The sequence below is a fragment of the Myxocyprinus asiaticus genome, chromosome 39 (genome assembly GCF_019703515.2).
Source record: "Myxocyprinus asiaticus isolate MX2 ecotype Aquarium Trade chromosome 39, UBuf_Myxa_2, whole genome shotgun sequence".
Classification (NCBI taxonomy): Eukaryota; Metazoa; Chordata; class Actinopteri; order Cypriniformes; family Catostomidae; genus Myxocyprinus; species Myxocyprinus asiaticus.
In genome coordinates this window covers 25673913-25694212 of record NC_059382.1, presented here as the reverse complement: position 1 = coordinate 25694212, position 20300 = coordinate 25673913, and the positions used below count along the sequence as shown (strand labels likewise).

The 20300-nt window shown below is 42.5% G+C and overlaps 1 protein-coding gene across 1 annotated transcript in view; it reads left to right on the top strand.

The window, feature by feature from the left end:
* Positions 1–20300, top strand: part of LOC127429555 (nectin-3-like protein) — a 70542-nt gene that overhangs the window by 3398 nt on the left and 46844 nt on the right. The window lies entirely within an intron of this gene.

Sequence of the window (20300 nt, the reverse complement as noted above, 5' to 3'; positions counted from 1 at the left end):
ACTGACTTAGTTACAAACTAACTAGTAGTTACTAAGCCCTTAGTGTGAACTTTACGTCCCAAATTACGTGAGATCTTACGCACAGCTGGTACAACTCTACCCTGTTCATTACTACTATCAAAGTCACACAATCCATTAGTCATTGAATAATGTCACTTTTAACACCCCACTTTTCATTACAGTCAGTTGTTGATCAAAAACAACAAAAAAGAAACATTTCATTCTAATCACGAATAGCATGGATGAGGTAAAGAATCCATTAGAGTCCTCTCTCATTAATATGCACTCATTTACAGGAGCCCTTTATAGAACTGCCGGTTTATTTAAAGAGAAAGTACCCATTTTAAGCACAGAAAAAAAAACAACAGCATATATGTTTCAAACAACACGAGGGTGAGTAAATTATGACAGAATTTAAATTTTTGGGTAAATAAATTCATTCTAAGTCTTGACTGCTTTCTGTGGATTTTACTTTCATGTTAAATAGCAAGAATTTTATGTGAAAGTTAGAAACACGTTTCAGGCAAGTCAGTAATGGTTCAGAACGCAGGCTTACTTTTGCAGACTAATTTAGACTGACTGAGTATTTATTATGCGTGCTGCAAAATCTACCCCATATTTGTACTTTATTTTAATCTCACTTAGCCTACATAACTGCTGGCTGAGATCTGCCAATCACATTAAAAGATTCATTTGAATGAGGTCCATCAGAAAATTACTATTAGACTTTATTGTGAGCTGAAGTACAAGCTGTGACCGCAGAAGGATTTTGCAGTGAATGCCTTCCATCCAGGAAGATGTGATAATCAGAGACTCTGTAACTGGGCTGCTCTCCATTAAAGAATGTAATGCAGTAACCTCCTGCCCCGGGAAAAGTGCTGATCCCTGTTATGAATGCATTTAGTATGATATTAAATAGACAGCTATAATGTAGCACTTCAGGATTTTTCTATCCCAGTGGAAATGAATTCATTTAATTTATAAATTAGTATCCAATTGTCCTGGTTGCCAGATACATTGCTTACACAGTGATGTCACTGTTTTTTTGCAGCATAACACATGCATAGAGCATTTTACCTCATGCGACCCCGCTTCCTCCATGCACGGGTATTGTGTTTTGTCTTCACTATACGCTGTGCATAATTTAATTTCATTTAAAACCGACTGTTCTCAGTTCAGAACACTATGGACTGTCAGTAAAGGGTTAAACTCTTGGGCCACCGAGTCTTGTGACAAAACAACATGGCGCTGATCTCCGCGGAGATTGTCTGTGGGAAAACTCCAACAAAATTACATCTTTAAGAAACCTCATTATGTTTTTACATTGAAACCTTTTTATGTCAAAAGACTAGAGCAGGGGTCTCGACATTTCCATCCCACCAAAGGTCCGGACAATAGTAACATATCATTTTGTAGCCATTCTGACTTATGACAATGTGTAAGAAATGCAAATTTTTTTGGAATAGTTATTATAAATTTCCATGTTGTCAGCAATAGTACTTTGTAAAATGAGAAAAAAATTATAAATCACATATCAACAGTCAAAAAGTCTCTTAAGAACTGTGCAAGAATGAGGACATTGTGGCCCAAAGTCAACCAAAGTAGTGGACTATGGGGATCTTCTACTGTTTATATATACATAGGAAAGATACTGTATGGGGGTTCAACATTGATTAATAAAGCTAATTTTAGATGGGGAAAAAAAGATTTCTAGTCTAAAGGCACTCTGGAAGCACGATAAATTGTCCTGCCACAGTCCTTGCTTAGCCAAAACGTCAGAGTCAAACCAGACACATGAAGGTTTTTTCTGCTTCATTTTCATTTTCTGTGGTGTATTTTAGTGAAAGATGCCGCTATCCATCTATATTGCTGCTCACCGTATTTCTCTGCTATGGTCTACTGTCGTAAAATTACCACGTCTGCAACTGTACTATGTGGCACCTCGTGTCGTGGGCTGGGGGAGAGAGGCAATGCATGTGGAGCGTGAAAGGGCATTAATGAAGTGTGTTCGGTGCTAGAGAAAAATATTCAAGGATATAGCGCTGAAAGATCAGTGCTATCTACACCCCGGAGCACTTGCGGTGTCGCTCTGCTAAGCTAAAGTATAGAAACGGTGAGATGGGCAACCATAGTCTTGATGTCTCGTGGTCCGGATGGAACAAATCCGGGGTCTGCTAATTGGTGACCGCTGGACTAGAGCCTCTAGTTTCATCCGATATGACATATTGTAAATTTGAGTGGTTTATTGCGAAACAGCACACTGTTAAACACAATGACTACTTAAGAGGACTATGGGACAGAGGCCTGGGTAGCTCAGCAAGTAAAGATGCTGATTACCACCCCTGGAGTTGCAAGTTCGAATCCAGGGCGTGCTGAGTGACTCCAGCCAGGTCTCCCATGCAACCAAATTGGCCTGGTTACTAGGGAGGTAGAGTCACATGGGGTAATCTCCTTGTGGTCACCATGGCCTTGTCTTGTTTCAAAGGCTGCGTGCTAGAAAGGACACATCCTTTGAAGGCTGCAGTATACCAAGTGTCCTCCTTTAAACAAGCCTCATTTAAACAAGACAGCCTTCATAGGGGAAATGGAAACGGAACATAACATGGTTGCTATGACAGCATGCCACTCTTTAACAAGCGCGAGTGCTTTGAGTGAGAAGGGAACAAAATCCCTCTGGAAGGGAATGCATGAGGTACATTTTAGGAGAGTTATAATGATGTAAAGAGAAAAGAAAATAGATTTTACAGGTGTACTTTTAGTCTAATACTTTATTTTAATTATATATTACTATAATTATACATATTATATACTCTGCACCCATCTACTGAGGTACTTCAACTTGGGAATTAACATTCCTTGCGTTTAAACATCATATTTACGGGCAAATTTCTGTTGAAGCAAAGAATTGTGGGTTGTGAGTGCCCACGAAGGATACACCTCACGCATCCTACGAATTCCATGAAAGAAGGTCGCATTCGAAGGCTGCATTCGAATTTTCCTACTCACTTTTCTGAAACGAGAATGACGTATGCGGCCGACAAATGCGACCACCGGAGGACGCAGCCTTCCAAACGAGACACAGCCTATAATGTGGTTCTCGCTCTCAGTGGGGCGCATGGTGAGTTGTGCATGAATGCCCCGGAGAATAACGTGAAGCCTCCACACGTGCTATGTCTCCGCCGTAACGCATTCAACAAGCCATGTGATAAGATGCGCGGAATGACGGTCTCAGGCGTGGAGGCAACTGAGATTCGTCCTCCGCCATCCGGATTGAGGAGAGTCACTACACCACCATGAGGACCTAGAGCGCATTGGGAATTGGGCATTCCAAATTGGGGAGAAAAAAGTGGAGAAAGAGATAAGAAGAACAAAAAAAGAGTACTATGGGCCTTTTTTCCCCTTAGAAATCCTATATTCACTGTGCATTTTCACATTGAGAATCCAAAAGCTAGAAAATGCTTTTTCAGAGGCTTTGTATGGAGTTAGAATGAAAATATGGTGCATTTCGAACTGTTCTGAGACCAGTGCAGACAGACAGCACACTGGAGGTTAAGTCATTCACTAAATAGGGAGCAAGGGAGCATCCTATAGCTTTCCAGTGCAGCCAAGTACATTAACTCTTAACTTCTGGTCAAAAGTTCATCTTCAGGCTGCAGATGATGTTTGCACCACTCAACATGTTTGGCAGACATGGGACAATGGTAATCACTACATACATTCAAAATTTATAATGCTAAATTTTATTTGAAAATGGTTGGCATTGATTGGATGATGCTGACCATTACTTGAATCAGGATAATAATTATGCAAATGTCTGATTGGTAAAATGCTTCAGAACTGGCTATCACCTGTTTGTTTGTCTGTGTAAAGAGAGAACATAGAGATATTGTTGCCAAAGTAGAAAAAAAACCTTGTAACATAAAAGTCAAATCAAGTCAAATAATTTTTATTTATATATATATTTTTTTTTATTTGTGCTTTTCCCAATACACATTGGTCCAAAGCAGCTTTACAGAAAATCAGCTGTAGTGTCTGTAACGGTCTCAAAAATATGAATAACCAGCACTCCTGGAAACATAAACAATTTGATTATAAAAAAAATATATATAAAAAAATCTATAGCTTGGTATTATTTAAAATTTCACAACCTTGCCTAGTCCTCTGTCCCCAAATGAGGACATAATTTTTTTAGGAAAAGTATTTGCTCTAAAAAGTTTGTTTTGCATGTTTATTAGGGGCTACTAGTTAGAAATTAAAAGGGGAAATGAAAAATGCACACAGCAGTCGTGCTCGCAGTTAAAGGTGAACTGTTCTCTCTGCACCTCTAGTATCACCAAGCAAAAATAATGTTTTTCAAAAAGCTTTCCCAAACACACCCCCCATCTGTCATTGGTCAGACAAAAAGATAGTCCTGCCCCAAACTCATGCCATTGGTTGAGCCAATTTTGCTGTGTCGGGCTGGGGCCTGTACCACAAAGCTAGTTGAACAAACTCAGGGTTACAAGATTGGTTTCAAAGCAGTGCAAACTGACAGCCTGTTTGGAATGCCATGAACAAAGACATGCAGTGATACAAACAGTAAAGCATCCCCGTGCTGTTATGCTGAATGTCAGCACTCTTGGAGCGGCGCTTATCCAATCAAATTAGACGACTGAAACTAATTGTTGAATAATCAGATTTTTTCTGATTCTCTTCCTTACGTGATTGGTGCTGAATATCCCCTAGTTCTCAGTGATGTGTTTACCCCTTACAAAAGCAAATCCATCTGTTCCCATGTGCCTCTGAGCCCCATCTGACTGGGCATTGGAACAAAGAGGGTATTTTATGTCCGATGAGCTTCCATGCTGTCTTTGTAATTGTTAGTCTCTGTGGAAGTTTTTAACAAGGGCTACCGGGCAGGAGTGCAGTCCATGTGCTGTGATGGTGATGAGGCCTAAAATTGTAGAGTTCCTCTGCATTCTCTTTAGATGTTGATGTATGATGTAATCATAGAGACAATGGGTGGTGTAAGGCCATTATGGTCCTACAGAGGTACGAAGGATTCTATGGTATTGCTACATGATATTCATGTTGTAATTTTGACTGCACACTACCGCATGAAAGCACTAGTACATGGATTAAATTTGTTCTTATGACAAGGAAGTTGTACTCTAGAACATAGCCTAAACATGGTTCCCTATCTGTCACTCACTCGATGTTGTTGATGTAGTGACACTAGGGGTCACTCTTGGGAGCCCGAGACACCTCTGGTCTTTGATAAAAGGCTAATGAAAATTGGCAAGTGGTATTTGCATGCCACTCCCCCAGACATACGGGTATAAAAGGAGCTGGTATGCAACCACTCATTCAGATTTTCTCTTCGGAGCCGAACGGTCATGCTCACTGAGCTGAATTCCCACGACTGTTCATTCACATCTGCTGGATCTGATGGCACATTTCAGCGGCTTCTCCCTCATCTGCACTGGTGCACTGCAGAGAATGCCCCTGGGCGCTTCGGCAGAAATAAGAGTATATTTCTCTAAAAGAGCGGCACACACGGAATGTCTTTTTAAAGACGCGTCTTTTTAAAGATGCCTTTCCTTTGTGTGTTATTCCTGGTTGCGCTCGTTATCTCTCGCCTTCTGACCGTCACGATCACTGTCTTTCGTGTCTGGGCACTGCTCACGCAGAGACAGCATTTGTGGATGGTCATGTACTCATTGCAAGGACATGTCCATGGCAACGATGCGGTCGCGGCTCGCCTTCGTAAGAAAGCAAGCCACCCCAGAAGCTCCCCACCTCAGTCCATTTACCCACGGGAATGAGGCCAGCGCGACTAGCACTGGGGACGATTTGGGGACCCCAATGGGACCGCCTCCGCCGGGTATCCCCCCGCGGACCTCCCATTCCCCAGCACGCTCTTCTGCCCCAATCGGGCTTCTGGATGAGTCCGCGGGCTCATCTCACGGCGAGTTCGACCTCTTATTTGGAGCCCGCAAAAGTGATGAGCTCTCGAGCGCAGCATCGGAGAGCGGGCTCGTCCAGTTGGACGCGGAAGCCTCAGCTGGGCTCCTCCCTTCGGGGACGATTGCCCAGTTACAGGCTGACGCGGAGATGACGACATGCTTCCCCGGGCAGCCGTGAGCGTCGGCTAGAGTGGAACCCTCTACTCTTCCTTGAACCCTCGCGGCTCGATGATTGGTTCCTGCTCAAAGCCATGCCCCGCCCCTGTTCCTTTCTTCCCGGAAGTGCATGAAGACCTGACAAGGTCGTGGGAGGCACTTTTTTACTACACAATCTTTTCAGCTTCCCCGCCCTCACTACCCTCGTGGGGCGGCCGAGGTCTATTCGGCAATCCCCCGGTGGATAAAGACCAGTTTACGTTGTCTCTGACGGCCAAGGCCTACGGTGCCGCTGGACAAGCCGCCTCCGCCCTGCATGCCATGGCTCTCCTGCAAGTCCGCCAAGTCGCTAAAGGAACTGCACAAGGGTAGTTCCACCCCAGGATTGATGCAGGAACTGCGCTTGATGACCGACCTCACTCTCCGAGTGACGGAGGTCACTGCGCGGTCTCTCGGGCGGACGATGTCCACATTAGTGGTCCAGGAGTGCCACCTTTGGCCCAACCTGGTCGAGATGGGTGAGGCTGACAGGACACGGTTCCTTGCTGCCCCCATCTCCCAGGCCGGCCTATTCGGCGACACCGTCAAGGACTTTGCCCAGCAGTTCTCGACAGTGGAGCAGTAGACAGAGGCTATCTGGCATGTCCTGCCCCGGCACGGCTCAAGATCCCTCACCCCGTCTGCTAGTCGCCAAGGGCATCCTCCTGCGGTGACTGCACCGGCTCTGCCGCAGCCCGCCCCTTCGGCCCGGCCCCGGTGTGGAGCACAACGCAGGAAGCAGATGCCACCCATCTCGTGGCCGCCAAAAACCGCGAAAGGCTTCAAAGCGCCCTTGAGATGGGCGACCCAGGGACGACGAAACCCGCTGCTCTGGAGCTGGTAAGCGGACCTCTCCATCCCCCGTTCGAAGGCCAGGTAAGTGCTTCGATTTCCCTAGACTCAGCACGGCCACGACATAGTGTGGCACCTCGAGCTCCGCCCCGCCGCGAGGCCCCACCTGCCGGTACATCCGATGACGTTGTCCCTTTGGTCCCCCTTGCGCGGAACTTGGATGCATGGCTTGCGCTTTTCAATCCGTCACGATGGCTGGTCCGGACCGTCTGACTCGGCTATGTGATTCAGTTCGCCAGGCGTCCACCCAGGTTCAGTGGTATCCACTTCACCTTGGTGAAGGACGAAAACGCTGCTACCTTGCGTGCGGAGATCGCTACCCTCCTACGGAAGGGCGCGATAGAACCTGTCCCTCCGGCCGAGACGAAGAAGGGGTTTTACAGCCCCTACTACATCCTACCGAAAAAAGGCGGTGGGTTGCGGCCAATCTTGGACCTGCGAGTACTGAACTGGGCTTTACACAGACTCCCGTTCAAGATGCTGACGCAAAAACGCATTCTGGCGAGTGTCCAGCATCAAGATTGGTTCACGGCGGTAGACCTGAAGGACGCGTACTTCCACGTCTCGATCCTTCCTCGACACAGACCCTTCCTGCGGTTTGCATTCGAGGGTCAGGCGTATCAGTACAAGGTCCTCCCTTTCGACCTGTCCCTGTCTCCTCGCATCTTCATGAAGGTTGCAGAGGCAGCCCTTGCCCCGCTAAGGGAGGTGGGCATTCGGTTCAGAGCATCTCTTTTCTCGGTTTGGAGTTGAACTCTGTCTCTTTGACAGCGCACCTCACGAACGAGTGCGCCCAGTCTGTGTTGGCCTATTTGAAGGCATTCAAACAGAAAACAGCGGTTCCACTGAAACTTTTTCAGAGGCTCCTGGGGCATATGGCATCCTCAGCGGTGGCCACCCCGCTCGGGTTGATGCATATGAGACCGCTTCAGCACTGGCTTCAGACTCGAGTCCCAAGATGGGCATGGCACCGCGGGACACATCGCGTGGTCATCACGCCGGTCTGTCACTATCTTTTCAGCCCTTGGACCAACCTCTCATTTCTACGGGCAGGTGTTCCCCTAGAACTGGTCTCCAGGCGCATCGTGGTCCCGATGGACGCCTCCAAAACAGGCTGGGTCGCTGTTTGCAATGGGCACGCAGCCGCCGGCTTGTGGACGGGCCCGCAACTGCATTGGCACATCAACTGCCTCGAGTTCCTGGCAATTCTGATCACCCTGCAGAGTTTTTGGCCGTTGATCCAGGGCAAGCACATGTTAGTTCAGACAGACAACACGGCAATGGTAGCATATGTCAACTGCCAAGGCGGTCTGCACTCTCGTTGTATGTCAAAACTCGCCCGCCGTCTCCTCCTCTGGAGTCAGCAGCACTTCAAGTCGCTGCGAGCCACTCACATCCTGGGCAACCTCAACACTCTGCATGTGGCGGTTCCCTGTAAGGCTAACCCCATGCGATATATATCTTCCGCTAATTTGTTTCCCTGTTGGTAAACTGCGTCTTCCTTGGGCAGAGCCCCTCTGCCCCAGTCTCCATGTTTGTAGTAACTCCTCCCCCATTGGTAGGATCTATCTTGAAGACGGAAGTCGGAAAGACCATGTGATGTATTTTTCCACTTAAATATCCCCCCCTCTCTTTGGGCGAGGTGTGGTCTCCGCGGTGTCCTTCCCTTGGGAGGGACACCCCCGACTAGACCTGGCGGCCCAGTCGGATAATCCCCCTTCTTTTTTTGGGTTAGCCTGTCTCTATCTTTTGGGTAGTTGACTTGTCCCCAAAGGGCCGTTCGACACTCATAACTATGTTGGGGGAGGTTACGTATTGACCTGGTGTGCTGGCTACGAGGCACACAGTGGTCCGCCCATCACACACCGCCAGTTCACATAACACAGTTCAGCCAGTTGTGGCGTTTCGTATAGGGACCCCTAGTGTCACTACATCGACACAACGTCGAGTGAGTGACAGATAGGGAACGTCATGGTTACTTGCGTAACCTCTGTTCCCTGATGGAGGGAACGAGATTTTGTGTCCCTCCTGCCACAGCGCTGAAATGGCCGGACCTTTTCTTGACTCCTCAGCATAAAACCTGAATGAGTGGTTGCATACCAGCTCCTTTTATACCCGTATGTCCGGGGGAGTGGCATGCAAATACCACTCGCCAATTTTCATTGGCCTTTTATCAAAGACCAGAGGTGTCTCGGGCTCCCAAGAGTGACCCCTAGTGTCACTACATCGACACAACCTCTTGTTCCCTCCATCAGGGAACGGAGGTTATGCAAGTAACCATGACGATTTCCTGTTGAGCTGTTTAAACTTTTGATGGTATGGGCTTTGCTGGGTGAATCCTCAGAGAGCAGCTCTGAGACTTGACTAAATTATCCTTTATTACCCATGGAGTTCTATAAAACCTGGATAAAGCTTTCTGTTAGCATTCCCATTTATTTCGAGGACAGTTTCTCTGGCTGCTGCCATCTTTGCTCGTGGGCACTTAGTTCTGGGCAAGGAAGATTTCAAAACAATTACCTGAGCCATAAATGCCATCTGAATTATCACTTTTTGAGACACTGTCAGAGATGTCATAACAATGCTGATTGACTGATGGCAACATTAGAATGAGCACAGTCCTCCAAGCCTTTCACCAGGGACTATTCTGAGCTGTGACATCAAAGTTTATATCATGATTTTAAGAAACCTAAAATAGCAAAACTATCAAAACTAATTTAACTATTGTAAATTGTGTTCTCCTAGAGGTTTATCCAGATCTGTTTGCAAAAATAATAATAATAGTACCAATGACATTATTATTAAGTTGTTGGAAAAAAGAATGCTTGGATTTAGATATCTTGAGAGCTTAATCACCTAAATTAGATGTGTCCCTGTTAAGAGCAGGAGTTTGCTGGATAACCTGACAGTGTATTGCAGCTAAATTTGTCCTACTTTTGCCAAGATTGTTTGTTGACTTGTGGACAAAAAGGTGGAGAATTTATTAAATCAATGAAATTTGACATGCAAAGAAAACTAAGGATGAAACCCTCAACGTGGCTGGTATTGGGTATCAACATTGATTGTTTCGCTGTCACCCTGAGGGGCAGAGTTCCCCTTGATTGTTTTGCTGGGCAGGGCAGGGGCTCGAGGCAAATTGAGGGGAGAAATGCCCCCAAAGATAGGTCTATCTTTGTGTGTTCTGATCAGATGAATGTGAACATACATTCACACTTTTTGTTTGAATAGCTTTATCAGTGTTTTCTACAGGACTCCAACTGAGCTCTCCTTTCTGTTAGTGTATGCATGAACACTAAGACTCAGAGGGGAAGGAAAACAGTTCTCAGTGAGTTTGGGAAGGAAGTCAAAAACCCAGCCCTGTATGCTTCGATAGCGTGCTGCTCTGTAAAGCCTCATTAACAGCTCACATTCCTTACCTTATTCACCTTTGTTTTGAAAACCACAATTTAATCAGCGGTCCAGAGGAACTGCCTGATGCTTAATGTGGTGCATTTAAAATTGGTTTCTTGCATGGATTTCAAATTAGGATCCATTTGCGGAACAATCTGGAATTCTGTAGAAGTTGTCTTCTCTACGCCAAGCAGGAGAATAGTGTTTCCTTAGAAACTGCGAGAGGAACTTGTGTAGGTCAGGAAGGTGCTAAATCAGGGGTCTCCAAGTTTATTGTGAATAAGAGCTTCCTGAACTCATACAATTATCCGAGCAGCGACTTGTTGGATATACCTGAAGATTATCCATTTGCTGTTTCTTTACCTTGTGTCAAACAATAAGACACTGCTGCTGTTTTTACTTAAAGTAATAGTTCACCCAAAAATGAAAATTCTCTTATCATTTAATCACCCTCATGCCATCCCAGATATGTATGACTTTCTTTCTTCTGCAGAACATGAATTAAGATATTTAGAAGAATATTTCAGCTCTGTAGGTCCTCACAAAGCAAGTGAATGGTGGCCAGAACTCTGACGGTCCAAATATCAAATAAAGGCAGCATAAAAGTAATCCAAAATCTCCAGTGGTTTAATCTATGTCTTCTGAAGCGATCCAATTGGTTTTGGATGAAAACTGAACAAAATGTTACTCCTTTTTCGCTGTACATCTTGCCATTGCAGTCTCTAAGCACGATCATGATTTCAAGCTGGATAACAGTGTTCAGCAGAAGAAAGAAAGTCATACATATCTGTAACTATGTTTCCATACAAGGATTTTTTTGCGAAAAAAGTTTTAGTGCATCAAAATAAAGCTGATGGAAATGCAAATTATCGCAAAAATTTCACGTGTCGACATAATATTTTTCCGTTTAACTCTAGCGCATAAACTCTATGTCAGTACTTCAAATGTCGTGAAAAACTGGTTTGGAAACACTTTTTGTCAAGAAAAGTGGCATTAACGCAAAAATATAGTGACACATGACAGAATTTACCCCGGTTGTTAGCATGTTAATCATGACGACGGTATACATCCTTGAAAGCCAATTTATTGTACGTGATTTTGGATTGAACTTAACAGCATAAAGATCCGATGCTGCAAACATGACACTTCCAGGAGTGCCAAGTCAAATATCTCATATCATGGACATCGAAAAGTGCACGGAGAACAAATTAATGGCCACTGTTTGCGATTAATTTAATCGAGGTAGCCAGCCGTTTATTTATTAAAGTTGCTTTTCCACACCATTCAAAATAATAGATGGCAGTTATGGAATAAGCCCATAATACAAAAAAGCATATAATTTCTATGAACAAAGATGTTTTAAATTACAAATAAATACACAATACTAGGAGAAAAGCATCAGTGTGCTTTTTTGGAATACTAACATAACCCAATTCTATAAAATCATTGTTTAGCTTACTTTCGAAAATGCCGGCAAAATTCCCTGTATTAAATTAAATAAATTAGCCTACCAAATGAGTAAAGCATTAAATAAAATAATTAATTGCCATATGAACAAAATTATATTGTTAGGTCTATATACTTGCCTTTTCTTTACAGAAACTTAAATTAGCCTTACCCTGTTCTGTAGATGAAAAAAGTCTGCTGAATTACATCTTCAAAAAGTTTTACACTTTTTTCAAGACTATAAACTATCAGAACTATTTGTCCAATGCTGATTTCACTTTAAGAAAATGAGCTTTTGAACATTTTATAACTTTTAAATGTTTTAAATCTAACCCTCTTTACCTCGGATCGCATTTGCTGAGTTTCTTCAGAAAATGTAAATTGCATTATGATGCTAAAATTAATTTTAGATGACAATCAAGTTCAGTTGGTCATTAAAAGTTGCTGGACAAATATGCAGGACATAATGCAGTTGAGATGGCGATGCTTTAGATTAGATGATTGTTCAAAATAGCCTATTGAATATCAGGAATGTGTAAACCCTGATATTACACCGCATCAATTTTTCTTTAATAGTTGTGCACACAGCATATACACATAGACGGATGGTCCTTATAATAAGACTGAAAGTTTCTCCCACTACTTGGTGCAGGTTGCCAGCTTGAACAGGGCCATGACGATTCACTTTCGGGAAGGAACCGGTGGCAACCTGTTATTACAGTCCTATCAGAAGGGCAACAGCTCCCTTTTGACTGCAATTCCGTCTTATGATTGCATTTATTTGTGAAATTCAAATGACAGTAAGCTGGCTAATTTCAATTAATTGTCTCAATAATCTCCCCATTTTACCAAAATGTCAGAGGAATAAAATTAGGGACATCTGGGAGGCGAAAGGTACACAATTAGTGATAAACACACATTTCTGTATGGAAACAGCTTAAGGGCAGATTTCTTTTGCGATTAAACCAAAACTTATGCGACAAAGTTTTTTTTAAGCATGACGTCATCATGCACACTATTTGTAGCGATAAAAGTTAATTTGAATGGAATTTTTTTTTAATGCATTTTCACTTTGTCGATAACAAAATAGCACGGAAAGTGGATGGAAACTAGGCTTGTGATGGCATGAGGGTATAAATGATGAGAGAATGTTCATTATTCCTTTAACAATAATAAATAATATCTCTCGTAATCCTGGATCCATTAATAATATTAATGATATCTCACAAACATTATTATATATTTTTTATACAGTGGAATTGTGGAATTCTTGATTCTGAAGTAGTTCCAAGTTTGTTGACCACATTACAGTTCAGTATTACTTTACAACAGTATGTTAGTTCAGAATTGCTAAAAAGTTTCAAATTTAAGGAACTTCAATTTTAAATTGTGTTAACATCTTTTCTGATGTTAAAATACTTTATCCTATGCCATAAGCAAGCCATTTGTCGGTTGAATTCCTTTCAAATTTAAAAACATTGTGTCTCTGTGAAGCTACAAAAATTCCTCTATTTGTTTGAAAGTGTAACGTTGTTGGCTGCTGGCAATGATGATGACATTGAAGTAAAGAGAACCCAGGCACAGTTTATTTACAAAGTGCAGTTATCCAAACGTGAGTACAGAACAAAACCAACATAAAGGACTTGACTATAAAACAAAACATAAATATGAACTTGGCTTGGCTTGGCTTGGCTTGAACAATAACACGACGTTACACAACACATCTACAATACATGACAAAGGACAATGGAAAACATGAGGGTTTAAATACATGGACATGGGAGAACAAACCAATGATCAACCAGAACACTAAACAAGATAATAAAACAATAAACCAATGAAAACAAGACACATGAACATGGAGGGAAAACAGGAATCACATGACTAGGGAACCACATGACATGAACCAGGAACTAGAATTTTCAAAATAGACATGAAATACAAGAATCAACAAAATACACATGACATATCCCCCCCACTAAGGGGTGGCTCCCGGCTTCCCAACACATGACAAAACACATAAAACATGACATAATTTTCAAAGTTCAATAGGGAGCTCGGGGGGTCTTGAGGCGTGGGGCGTGGCCTGGCGAGACAGGACGTGGTGCATGGGACCAGGGCAGAGTCAATGGAAGGTGGGGCCCTGAGAGGCCCCAGGGGTGGAGCTGTGGAAGGTGGGGTTGTGAGAGACTTGAAGGGCGACACCATGGAACTTGGTGCCCGGAGAATAGCCGAAGACTCGAAGGGCCAGGGTGGAGCCGATGGCAGGGAGGACCAAGGCGGAGGTGGGGGATTGGAAGACTGAGGCAGAGCCCGTGGGACTGAGGACCAAGGCGGAGCCGTAGGGAAGGAGGTCCCCGGTGGAGCTGATGGATTGGAGGGACGAGGCGCAGCCAGAGGATCGGAGAGCCAAGGCAGAGCCAGGTGACCGACAGACCAAGGAGGAGCCGGAGGGATTAGGGACCCCGGCAAAGCCGACAAGCTGAAGGACCACAGTGGAGCCGAGGGAACGCAGAGCTGAGGCAACGTCGAGGGACCGACAGGCCAAGGCGGAGTCCAGGGCTCGGAGGGTCCAGGTGGGGTCGGAGGGTTGAAAGTTCCCCTTGCCTGCTCAGGAGAACTAAGGGTGGGTACAAGGACAGGAACCATCCCCAGGTCTAATAGCTCAGATGTGGCTATGACAAGGCATGGAGCAGACTTAGGCGTGGCTGTGACGTGGCATGGAGCAGGCTCAGGTGTGGCTGTGACATGGCATGGAGCAGGCTTAGGCGTTGCTGTGACATGGCATGGAGCAGGCTGAGGATCCGGAGCAAAAGATGACGCTGGCTCGGCGGCCATGACGTGAGACTCTGGCTCGGCGGCCATGACGTGAGACTCTGGCTCGGCGGCCATGACGTGAGGCTCTGGCTCGGCGGCCATGACGTGAGGCTCTGGCTCGGCGGCCATGACGTGAGACTCTGGCTCGGCGGCCATGACGTGAGCCTCTGGCTCGGCGGCCATGACGTGAGACTCTGGCTCGGCGGCCATGACGAGGGACGCTGGTTCGTCGACCATGACGTGGGACGCTGGCTCGTCGGCCACGACTCTCCTGACATAGGCGAAGAAGCCGAACTGCTGGGTTCACTATGGGCGGTCAGGTATTCTGTAACGTTGTTGGCTGCTGGCAATGACGATGAAGTAAAGAGAACCCAGGTGCAGTTTATTTACAAAGTGCAGTTATCCAAATGTGAGTACAAAACAAAACCAACATAAACGACTTGACTATAAAACAAAACATAAACATTAACTTGGCTTGGCTTGGCTTGGCTTGAACAATAACGAAACATTACACAACACATCAACAATACTTGACAAAGGACAATGGAAAACATGAGGGTTTAAATACATGGACATGGGAGAACAAACCAATAAACAACCAGAACTCTAAACAATATAATTAAACAATAAACCAATGAAAACAAGACACATGAACATGGTGGGAAAACAGGAATCACATGACTAGGAAACCACATGACATGAACCAGGAACTAGAATTTTCAAAATAAAAAACATGAAATACAAGAATCAACAAAATACACATGGCAGAAAGTCACTTCAAACTTATAAAAATGAAGAGCCATACAGCCTAACATAGCGAAAGAAAAAAAAATGATTCAATTGCTTTTTCCCAAAATTCCTTTTAATATTAAGGACAAGTACAGCAATGACAGCAGCTGGACGAAAGATGAATAGGGCTACTGTCCACCCAAAAATACTATAATAATACATAATAATGTGACTGGTAGTCATTTACACATATACATGTGCACATGGAAAATACACACATACTCTCTCTCCCTCACAAACACAGAGAACCTTGTTACTCCATATGCAAGCATTGAACGTGCCACCTTCAAACTAGTAATGTCTTGAGAAACTGAATGTTGTCACCAGCACACAACATAGAGACACTCTTTTAGTCTGTTGGATCACAGCAGTTAAGTCTTTCTTCTAACTTCTGTTCCCCAGCTCCTAAATTGCCCACTGTTCATTCACAGAGAAGGATGAATAATACAAGCATGTAAGAGTTTGCCTCCACTAATAAGCAGTTCACCCTTGCATTGTTTGCCTTTGAACCCTGGCTTTCAGCTCTCATAATGTTAATGACATCTCATGGAAGGCATTCTTTGTTTTGTTTCTAAAGATGTCAAGATGACAAGTAGAGCATTGCTTGTGCTTATTGCAGACCAATAAGTCTTGGGAAGGACTCTCTGTAGTTCCATTGTTTGGTTCTTGAGTTTGGTGTGAAGGGGCGGCTACATGTGACACCTTTAACTCTAACATTATCGATTCCTTTCTTCATTTAAGTGCTGGTCTTTAATCAGATGTGATGGGTCAAAAAGATTCGCAATAGGGTGAGTGGAAAAGTTTCTCAGGAAGAAGGAAATTTTCAGATGCTCTGACAGAGGGGGGAGAACTGTCAGAAGCTTTCTGTGCTCTCCAAGAATTGTTTCTTTGTTTTAAAGGAATTAAAAATATATTTTTTCACATTTTTCCTGGCTAATGAGAAAATGATTAACAAATACCACTAAATTTCAGTAAACATGGGTCAAGTGGCTTTGAAAATCAATCTACTGTAGGTCTATTCTAAAGAGGGAGCACATTGAAAGCTTTGTTCTCAAACACAGCAGTTAAATTGTCTAGATTAGAAGCTTGAGTAGATTGATAGTGCATTGTTGGTTCAGTGGACTCTTTTTTTTTTCTTAAAAGCATGTCAACATTTTGTTTCCGAGCAAGGCCAATGTCCCCAATATCCCTTTTTTGTATGTCATTAGTTTCACTGCCTTAGTTTCTATCATTCACAGATTGATTCTTAGGAAAGAGAGTAGAGTGAACAACAATAATCAAAGTTAGTTATCACCAGCCAACCAATATGGGTTTATCAACAGCCAATACCAAACACAATATTTACTCAAAATTTACCAAAAAAAAATGCAAAACCTAAAATGTTAGTGAAGATTTTATTTAGTTAACTTTAGTTAACAATGAACATGACTTTTTCAAAGCTTATTAATCTTGGTTATCTTTTTTTTTTTCTCCTCTATTTCTCCACAATTTAAAATGCCCAGTTCCCAATGCGCTCCAAGTCCTCATGGTGGCATAGTGACTCACCTCAATCCGGGTTGTGGAGGGCGAGTCTCAGTTGCCTCTGCATCTGAGACCATCATTCCATGCATCTTATCACATGGCTTGTTGAGCGTGTTACCGCAGAGATAAAGAGCTAAGCGCATGTGGAGGCTTCACCATTCTCCACGGCATCCACGCACAAATCGCCATGCGCCCCACCGAGAACAAACCACATTAGAGCGACCACAAGGTGGTTTACCCATGTGAATCTACCCTCCCTAGAAACCAGGCCAATTTGGTTGCTTAGGAGACCTAGCTGGAGTCACTCAGTACACCCTGGATTCAAATTCATGACTCCAGGGGTGGTAGTCAGCATCTTTACTCGCTGAGCTACCCAGGCTCTAAAGTTCATTTTAACATATATGTATACTAATACATTTTTAATATTAAAAGTTGTAGGCTAAATTAACATTGGTTAATGCATTATGAAATAACATGAACCAACAATGAACAATTGAATTTTCATCCATTAACATTAACCAAGATTAATTATTGCTTTAAAAATATTTTGTTTATTGTTAGTTCATAATACCTAATGCATTTATGTTAACAAATACAATCTTAATGTAAAGTGTTACCAAAATGTATTATCTATGGGCAAGGCTGTCGGTATATATAGGGGTGAAGTGCCACATCTGTTAAATGCCAGGTGGTTGATTATCTTTGAATGGCCAAATATTAGACAATACATCTATCCAACTTGAATCAAAGCTATTTAAATAGTATTATCTGTTCGGAAATCATTATAATCATCTTTAATGCGTTCAACATTAGTACTAAGCAATTTGCTTTTGTTTTCGTCATTTCCTATTAGGGGTCACAGACTATGATAACTTCATTTTCCCTTCCTCTTTTGGCAGTGTTTGATGGTTACTCTGGTTATTGAGTGAGACCCTCTTTGCTTTGTATTAGTACACTATTATTCTACAAACTTGGTTTAAGTTTTTTTATTTATTTTTTTATTCCTAAACTAAAACAAAAATTTCTAGCACTAACATCTCCTAGAGCTTTCAAGCTACATCCACCGAACTCTACGCAGTCCTTCAGATCGTTCTGTAATAATGTGCTTTGTCTTTTCTAACTGATCGAATTTATGGTTTTCGTACAGCCGGTGTTTAAAAATGGGAAAATTCCCATAGACTTACATTGACGGAATGTCCAAACAGGCCAAAGGAATGCTTGTTAATTTAAACTCCAACTGCCAAAACATTAAAATGTAAACAAACCCACAAAATACCTTACCCACATGGCTGGTGGGTCTTACTGTATAACCATCAAACTTCAAACTTTTAAAACTAGTTTAAACTTTCAGACAAGGTTTTGTCAAGCTAAAATCATAGTTTGTCTTGACAAACTTTACCTACTGTATCTAGTTACCGTTGGTACTGTACAGTGATGCGCACAGACCTTAGCAGGGACAGGGACGGAAGGATGAAAAAGGGCTTTTTTTTTTTTTAATGAGTTGTAATTATATATATTTCTTGTATTATATACTGTACATAACTTTTTTTTTAATTTTCCTTTATCATAAGTAATAGCCTATTCTGTTATATTTCTCACAAAAAGCACCATGGAATTGCACTTGTTTATTTATTTTCATACATGGTCTGTGATAACCCCATGTTTTTGACATGTCATAGTAAAACCATGGTATTTTTTAAAGTACTTTGGAGTACCATGATAGTATAATAAATGGATATAATTCATCATTTCCTTATGGAAAAGAGCAGCATGAATAATATTCAACTAAACATCTCTTTTTTTTTGAGTTCCATGAAAGAAAGAAAGTCATATGAGTTTTGGAACACATGAGGGTGAATTAATGGTGGCAGAATTTTTATATTTGGGTAAACTACTACTTTATGAATTCTGCCAAGATTTAATGTTGAATCTCCCCTTAACTTAATTTGCTTACTCATAAAGTCTGTTATATACTTTATAGTGAACTTCCTATGACTTTTAGCACCTCTTCACTGCCATTATGACATTAACACAATTTATTAGTATTAATTTAAAATCCTCTCATTGGTCTTGTCTTGCCACACCAATGTCCACATCACTGAGATCTTTATAAACAACTGGAATCTGAATGAGCTGTTGCGTGCAAGAGATGAGTTTGGCCTCAGATGTTTCCTGATTTTTTTCTTAAATGTGAAATTGTGGGATACATCAGCCCATTCTCTCCTCCCAGTGACCTAATACAAAGACCAAGGGCTTTGGGACAAGTCTCACCACACCGAAATGAAGTTAAGATGTTTCAGGAGAGGGTGAGGTTAGGTTCGGATCTCAGTTCACGCTGAGGCATTTGGCTCGACAGACAAAGAGTGGAATGCATAGTGGAGGGCTCAGATATACAGTTGGACCATGTGAACAGCTTGTTGCAGTTAGTGATGTCAGGAGAGAGAAAAACAAACACAGGGAACGCTTCAAAGACTGAGCAGACCTCTTTCATTAATTCATTTCTGATTTGGTTCCCTTCATTTCCTTTTTGTTTTCACTCATCTTCATTTTCCTGTGCAGTGACCTTTCGATTAGTTCCTCGCTACCTGTGCCAAATTTTTCTGTTTAATGCAGTCGCACATTTCTAATTGAATTTGTTATTTTTTTTTTTTTAAAGAGAAAATAAAATTGATTGGTAGAGCTAGGTTTGCTCTCAGATAGCTTTGGCCAACACCATTTTGAAGCTTTACATATTGTTAAGACATGCCTGGTTTGAGGTAATGATAGAACCCCTCAGAGGCCATCTGTTCACCTCTACAGAAAAGAGGGACTATATACACCTACTTGAATATAAGACTGAAATTAGCTCCAATTAAAGAGCTTCGTACCATTACATGAATGTTCTGTGTTAAATGCATCTTAAAAGAGTGCACCGAAAAATCTAACTATTGTCATAATTTACTCACCCCCATGTCGTTCCAAAACTTTGACTTTCTTTCTTATGCGGAACACTAAATGAGATGTTTTAATTTTGCGGCCTGTCTCTTCAATACGATGGAAGTGGATTATGTCTTACTTTAACCTCCTGAGACACAAGTGTGACTGCTGTGTGCATTTTTCATACTAGTAGCCCCTAATAAACATGCAAAAAAAAAAACCCCAAAAAAACATATATACTGTATATATACAGGTGCATCTCAATAAATTAGAATGTCGTGGAAAAGTTCATTTATTTCAGTAATTCAACTCAAATTGTGAAACTTGTGTATTAAATAAATTCAATGCGCACAGACTGAAGTAGTTTAAGTCTTTGGTTCTTTTAATTGTGATGATTTTGGCTCACATTTAACAAAAACCCACCAATTCACT